The following is a 7,891-nucleotide window of genomic DNA, read 5'->3' as shown; positions in this document are numbered from 1 at the left end:
AGGAAATCAAAGGAGACTACTGGGACCAAGTCCCCTTCTCTAATTGAGCAAGTCCTGGACTTGACTCAAGATGAGGAGGGTGAAGAGGTCCCAAAAGATGCTGCGGCTGAGAAGACATTGGCCGTCGTTCCCCTTGCCGACAAGAGCATAGATAAAACTCTTGCAGAAATTGATGCTGAGCTCGCGGCGGATAAGGCTGCTGAGATGTCTTCCCAACAATTGTCTGAACTTCAAACTCAACCAACTGCTACTGCTGAGAAGTCTTAGCCTTATGTTTTTCCCTTCTTTTCCTGTAATTTGTTTTTCTTTTTTGAAGTACTGTAAACTTCTCCACATTGCCGATGTGTTTTTAATACAACAACTCTTTTGCTTTTGAATGCTTGCATGCTTGCTTTGTATGCCTCCATACTTGGAATATTTTTGCATATCTTTAATATATACTTCAGTCCTCGTGCAATCTTCTCGGGGTGACACACCTCGGTTATACAAACTGATGTTTGACATCGGCAAGTACCCAAGTACTTTTCTTAGCATAACCTTGGTTTCATCTTGTAAATTTTTTCATAAAATTTAAACAAGTGTTTAACCTTGGCTTAACGTTAACTTGTAAATTGTCCACAAATTTCAACAAGTGTTTAAGCAATGATTTCGGTTTAACTTCAACTTGTAAATTGTCCACAAATTTCAACAAGTGTTTAAGCAATGATTTCGGTTTAACTTCAACTTGTAAATTGTCCACAAATTTCAACAAGTGTTAAACAATGATTTCGGTTTAACTTCAACTTGCAAATTGTCCACAAATTTCAACAAGTGTTAAACAATGATTTCAATTTAACTTCAACTTGTAAATTGTCCACAAATTTCAACAAGTGTTAAACAATGATTTCATCTCTCTCTGCTCCCTCATGTGAACCTAAGTTCTACATGGGTTCCCATTATACATGTATTCTAGAGACAATGTCAAGTATCTTGAAAAGAAAACCAAGCTGAATCTTTATTTATTTACTTCGGCAAATGACAAAAGAACAAAGGAATTCTAATGACAGAAAAATTTCAAATTGCAAGTGTTCCAAGGCCTTGGCAACTCTTTGCCCTCATTATCTTTAAGCCGATAAGCCCCATTACCCAGTACCGAGATTTTGGGCCAAGCTTCCCCTCTCTGGGACCCTTTTTGTTGCCGACGACTTTTCTCAAGACCAGGTCGCCGACTTGGAACTCCCTTGGGTTAACCCTCTTGTTATAAGCTCTGGCAAGCTGCTGCTGGTACGCTGCGAGCTGAATCGCAGCTTTCTCCCTTCGTTCTTCTAGAAGATCCAGATCTCGGGCTAACAGTATATCATTAGTTCCGTTCTCTATTCCCTGGGTTCTGATTCTTGGGATGCCGACCTCCACCGAAATAACTGCTTTTGTGCCATAAGCCATGGCAAAGGGGGATTCCCCTGTTGATCTTCTCGGCATAGTCCGATATACCCCGAGTACATTGGGCAACTTGTCCACCCACTTTCCTTTTGCTGCCTGCAGCCACTTCTTTATCCCTTCCAAGATTACTTTGTTGGATGCTTCTGCTTGTCCATTGCTCTGGGGAAAGCTTGGGGTTGAAAAGTAGTTCTTGATCTTGAACTTTGCACAGAAGCTCTTAATTAGCTTACTGTCAAATTGTGTTCCGTTGTCTGCAACTATTGCTCTTGGAATCCCAAATCTAGTGATGATATATTTCCAAATGAATTTCTTTACATCCACATCTCGGATTTTGGCAAGGGGTTCAGCTTTTATCCACTTAGTGAAGTAATTAGTTGCCATTAGCAAGTACTTCCTTTACCCAGTTGCTTGGGGTAGTTACCCAACGAGATCCATGCCCCATTGGGCAAATGGCCAAGGACTCGATACAAGGTTCAGGTCTGCAGCTGGTTGGTGTATCAATGGTGCGAATCTTTGACATTTTTCACACTTCTTCACATAGGCTTCTGCATTATTCTGCATGTAGGGCCACCAATACCCCCGGGTAATGGCCCTATGGGCAAGTGTTCTGCCTCCAGAGTGACTTCCACAAATTCCTTCATGAATTTCATATAAAAAATCTTCAACTTGTGAAAGATGTACATACCTCAAAAGGGGTCCAGTGAAGGATCTTCTGTAGAGGTGTCCCTCTGCTGTTAGACTGAATCTTGTCGACTTCAATCTGATCTTGTGTGCCTCCTTGTGGTCGTCTGGCATTTTTCCTTCTTTCAAGAATGTAACAATTGCATCCATCCAGCTTGGTCCCATGTCCGCACACATCGCTTCGCGCTTTGTGGTCAGTGGTTCGATGCTCAGGCCCGACAGGTAATCAACCATTATGGTCCTTGCTTTTCCAGGTTATACCGCATTAGCTAGGTTGGCCAAGGCATCGACATGGCTGTTATCATCTCGGCTTACCTGAAGTAGTCGGCAGTTCTGAAACAAGGCTGACAACCTGATGACCTCCTTTGCGTAGGCCGACATTCGTTCATCTTGAGCTGCAAACTCGCCTGTTGTCTGATTAACTATTAGTTGTGAATCACAAAAAACTATTACCTCATCTGCTTGCACTGCTACTGCCAGCTTTAGCCCTGTAATGAGTGCTTCGTATTTTGCTTCATTGTTTGAGGCCTTGAACCCCAAACGAATCAATTTTTTCTATTATCTACCCATCCGGAGATATCAAAACTACTCCTGCCCCCACTCCCTGTTGGTTGGAACTCCCATCAACGAACAGTTGAAAGGAGTCGCCGATGTAAATGCTGCAGGGTCTGAGTTTTTCTTCTTTCTTTTGTTCTTTCGCCTTTACCTGGGCTTCTCCTTGCTTGTTTGGATATCGTTCATCTTGGCTCAACGGAGCCAAGATGTACGATGGATTCTAGCGTGAACTCGGCCACGAAGTCGGCCAGAACTTGGCCTTTGATTGCTGTTCTGGGTCTGTACTCCAGGTCATACTGGCCCAGGGCGACTGCCTATCTGGCTATTCTTCCTGTCAAGTCTCCTTGTTGCAGTACGGACTTCAAGGGTTGTTCAGTTATCACCACAATTTTATGGGCCTGGAAGTAATGGTTCAGCTTCTTTGAAGCCATTACCAAAGCTAGTACCAATTTCTCTAAGGGTAGATACCTTGTTTTTGCATCGGCCAAGGTTTTGCTTACATAGTAAACAACCCTTTGCTTCCCTTTTTTCTTCTCGGATTACCACTGCGCTCACTGCGTGTTCTGAAACCGCTAAGTACAGGAACAACTCCTCCCCAAGTTCTGGATTTAAAAGAACTGGAGCTGTGGTCAAGTACTTCTTCAGGTCGGCCAAAGCGGCTTTGCACTCCTCGGTCTATAGGAAGTCCGTGGTTTTCTTCACTAAGTTGAAGAAAGGTTTGCATTTGTCTGAACTTCTGCTGATGAACCTATTCAGGGCTGCGCCCCTTCCAGTTAGCATTTGCACCTATTTTGCCGACGTGGAGCTCTTCAAATCCAGTATGGCCTTGATCTTATCTAGGCTAGCCTCTATGCCCCTTCTAGTCAACAGATATCCCAAAAACTTACCAGATCCTACTCCAAATGCACACTTTGCTGCATTGAGTCGGAGCCGATATGTCTTAAGGATGTCGAAGACTATTTTCAGGTCGGCCAGATGACCTTCAGGTTCCTTGGTCTTCGCGACCATGTTGTCAATGTACACTTCTACCGTTCCGCCAATCAGGTGTTTGAACATCTTGGTTACCAATCTTTGGTAAGTTGCTCTTGCATTTTTAAGCCAGAAAGGCATCACTCTGTAGTAGTACAGTCCTTTGGGGGTGATAAACGCAGTCTTCTCTTCATCTGGGGGGTACATGGCTATCTGATGGTACCCCCTGTATGCATCTAGGAAGCTCATCCTCCCATGCCCCGAAGTGGTGTCTACCAGCTGGTCAATCTTGGGTAGAGGAAAGCTGTCTTTGGGACAAGCTTTGTTTAAACTGGTAAAGTCTACACAGACCCTCCATTTACCATTCTTTTTCTTCACCACTACTGTGTTCAATAGCCATGTCGGGTAATTTACCTCTCGAATGGCCTTGGCCTCGAGAAGTCTGTCTACTTCTTCTTCCACTGCTTCGACGTGTACCAACGTCGGTCATCTTGCTCGTTGAATTACAGGTTTGGCCGACCTGTCAACGTTCAGCTTATGGCAAGTGACCTCAGGGTCAATGCCTGGCATTTCGTAAGGTGTCCACGCGAACACCTCAATGTTTGCTGCCAAAAAAGCTTCCAACTCTTTTTCCTCTTCTTCGGCTAAGCTCGAGCCGAGAAGAAAGAAGCGTTCTTTATCCCCCTCCTGGACGAGGATTTTCTTCAGTGCTTCTTCACTCTTCTCAGCTGGCTCCTTGCCGACATCCTCTAGGACCTCTACGTCCTCATCTTCAATCTCTGCCTTCTCTGGTTCTCGAATGCTGCAGGTGGATTTCTGTCACGACCCCATCCCGCCCCTAGTAGAATGGTGCCGTGATGGCCAGTAATCTGAGATTACCGAAGGCCAACTTTCAAAATTCACACACAAATAGAGTATACATACGGGGCTTACAAATGCAGAAGCAATAAATTCAAAGCTAGGTAGTCCATAAGAGCAGTGCATAAGTTAAATGGAATGGCATACATCATTACATAGCTTTAATACAACAAAATGAAGTACAAAAATACATCTTGACCAAAAGGCTTCTCAGCCATCAAATACAAGAATACAATGAAATACAACTAAGAAGCATAATCTTCAAGATGCTGCAAAAGTGCAAAATCCAAAACAAGTGGCAAGTACATCTAGGCGTCACCGCCGTCCTGCTCGTCACCTACATATATATAGAGAGGGGTGAGCTTGGATACTCAGTGAATGGTATAAATAATAAAGGGATTTGCATGAATGATATCTGAAATCTTTATCAAATCAAGGCACATCACATCTTGTACAAAATCCAAGGGCAAATCATGTTTATCTAACAATCTTTTAAGTCTCAATAATTTAAGTCTTTCAAGGCTTTCAAGTTTCAAGGGGGTGACATTAACAGAGGTTGTGCTACAAATGCTTATAGTCCCCTAGCACGTACGGACTTTTCAAGATTGTGCTACAAATGCTTATAGTCCCCTAGCACGTACGGACTTTTCAAGATTGTCATTCAAAACAAGGCTAATACTTGATATACAAAATAGGGATCATCATTCATGCTTCACAAAATACTTTTCCAAAACAAGCAAGGCAAAACTTTATCAAAACTTAATAACATAACTTTATTAAAAAAACCACTCACATAGCTCTTCAGACGTTGGGGTCAAGGCAAGTCCAAGTCCTACAAACACATGGTAAAGTCTGTTGAATGCACTTTCAAACAAGTTCACATGCATACAAATGATCTCGACATCCTTCAAAACCAAGCTAAGTCAAAACAAAACACTGTTTCTCATCTCGGGAAAACATGCTGGGCGACTACCAGGTCTAGGCCGAGGTCCCACACCTCGTTGCTGAGGTGTTGCCTTGATGGCCACATTCAAGGAAATGAGGTCGGGAAAATCTGGGTTTCCCTCTCTTGAAGAACATGTCGAACATGAAGAACATGAACATGAGGAAGATGAATGCAAGATCATAATTTGCTATTAACAAATCTGAGATTTCATGCTATGAATTCAAAAACATGGACCTAGGTGCCCATATTCAAGGATCTTGCGAGAACGAACACAAAACATGAATCTTAAGGCAAATTTTCGGATCAAACAAGACTTTTTCTTCAAAAACACATGAACACTATCTTCTCTTTCTAAAACCAACTTTAAACCAATATATAACATGCAAAACAGGTTCGATCGTGCAATGCAGCTAGAAAAACATAAGGAACAACAAAAGTAAATTAAGAATCTAACCTCAATACGCGAATCTAACGGTTTGATCTATAGGAATCAAGCTCAAAAGCCCACTCTCTCACTCTAAAACTTCTTCTTCTTCTTCTAGAGTTTCTCTTTCCTCACAAACAAAGACATATAGCAAATGATACATTTCTAGGTCTGCTGGCTGACTTCACACTCAGCTGGGACACGTGGCACTACCGGGTTAGTTCTCCTAAAAAAGGTGGCTGAGTGAAAAGACAAGACTATGACAAAGTGTGTTCAACAAGCAAGATGGCATGGGCACTCTGGCGGGTAATGATCTCGGCTAAGAACAAGACATCGGCAAGTAGGGGAACAATGATCACGGCTAGAAAGGACAATACTTGACTAAGCTGTGCCACACCTTGGTCTTGGTCACACCACTCCAGGACAAGATCACTTAGGTGCAAAGGTAACATCTCGGCCTAGATAATACACATCTCCGCCTTGGTGATGAACACCTCGGCCTAGATAATGACATCTCGGCCAATATGTCAGGGCGAAGGTGGAGGTCAAACAAAGTGGTTCCAAGGACGTTCTAGACTAAAGATGACCTCGGCTAAACTCACACCAAGCAAGGTACAAAACATGCGAGAAACACTTAAGCAAGACGAATCAAGGTTTACAAAGATGCAACATATCAAGACAAGATCATGTAATATATACAAGCATGACTAGGGTAGAGTGAGGCTTGTTACAATTTCATTGCTGCCATGGAGCAATTTTTTGCCTGCAGTTGGTCTCCTTTTATCTCTTTAATCCCATGCTCTGTTGGCAACCGAAATAGTTGATGCAGTGTTGAGGGAACAGCCCCCATTGCATGCAACCAAGGCCTTTCCAAGATGATGTTGTAAGGGGAGGGCGTGTCGATTACGGTGAACTCTGTTGTTACCTTCCTGGTGCCTGCTTGCACCTCCAAGCTGGTTGTTCATAGTGGCCATGTCGGCGTTCCATTGAACCCGACCATTGGGCTATTGGATTGCTCCGTATCATTTGGGTGAAGGCCAAGCTCCTTGTTACATCGAACGTACATGATGTCGCAAGAGTAGTCTTGGTCAGTCAGGATGTGTTTTACTTGGCACTCCCCAACCTGGAGGGATACTACCAAGGCAGCATTATGCAGATGCTGTACCATCTCAAGGTCGGCTTCTGAAAAGGACACTACTGGTCCTTGGCGCTCCTCTGCCTAATGTCTCTTCTCCCCGACTTGGTAGACATGTTGCAGGTGCTTCACCTTCTAGGTCTCCCCCCTAATTTCGTTCTCGTTGACCTTCGAGTGAATTACATTGACTACCCGAGGTCCTTGTGGCTGCTATGTTGGGGGAGGTGGAGCTGCTGGTGCCTGAGGTAGTCTTGCCTGTTCTTCCCTTGTCCTGGCCTCATCGACCAGGTCTCTCAGATGGCCTTGCCTCACCAGTTCTTCCAAGTGCGTTTTCAGGGCTCTACAACCCTGAGTCGTGTGCCCATCTTCATTGTGGTAAGCACAATGTCTGCCAACGTTCCATCCCATAAACTCTCCTGGTGCCTTCACTGGTGTTCTTAAATAGGGTTGGCTCCGAATCCGGTCCAGAACTTTGGGAATCGGGATTCGAAACACAGTTGTTACTGCTTGTGTGGCCCTCAGTTCTGTTTCTTGTTTGCTTGATCCATTGTTACCTCGGCCTCGCTTCGGCGAGCCGTTTCCTTTCTCTTGTTTTATCTCCTTAGTCCCCGACGTGTCTTCTTTGGCTCTGGCATACTTCTCGATTCTAGCCATGAGCTCTTCCATACTTTTTGGCAATGTCTTTGCCAAAGACTTTCGTAGTGGACAGTTGTCTTTTAGGCCGTTCTTGAAGGATACGACCGCCACCTCTTGATTGCATTCGGGTATTCGGTTGAACACCTCATAGTATCTTTTTGCATAGGCCGTAAGGCCTTCATCCTTGCTGATCTTTAGAGCCATCAATGCGTCCACCCTTAATGGCTGCATCTTGTTTGTCACGAACTTGGCCACAAACATCTCAGCC

Source organism: Camellia sinensis, unplaced genomic scaffold (genome assembly GCF_055761805.1).
Source record: "Camellia sinensis isolate YWXY unplaced genomic scaffold, ASM5576180v1 Unanchor4, whole genome shotgun sequence".
Lineage (NCBI taxonomy): Eukaryota > Viridiplantae > Streptophyta > Magnoliopsida > Ericales > Theaceae > Camellia > Camellia sinensis.
This window is presented reverse-complemented; position numbering follows the sequence as displayed.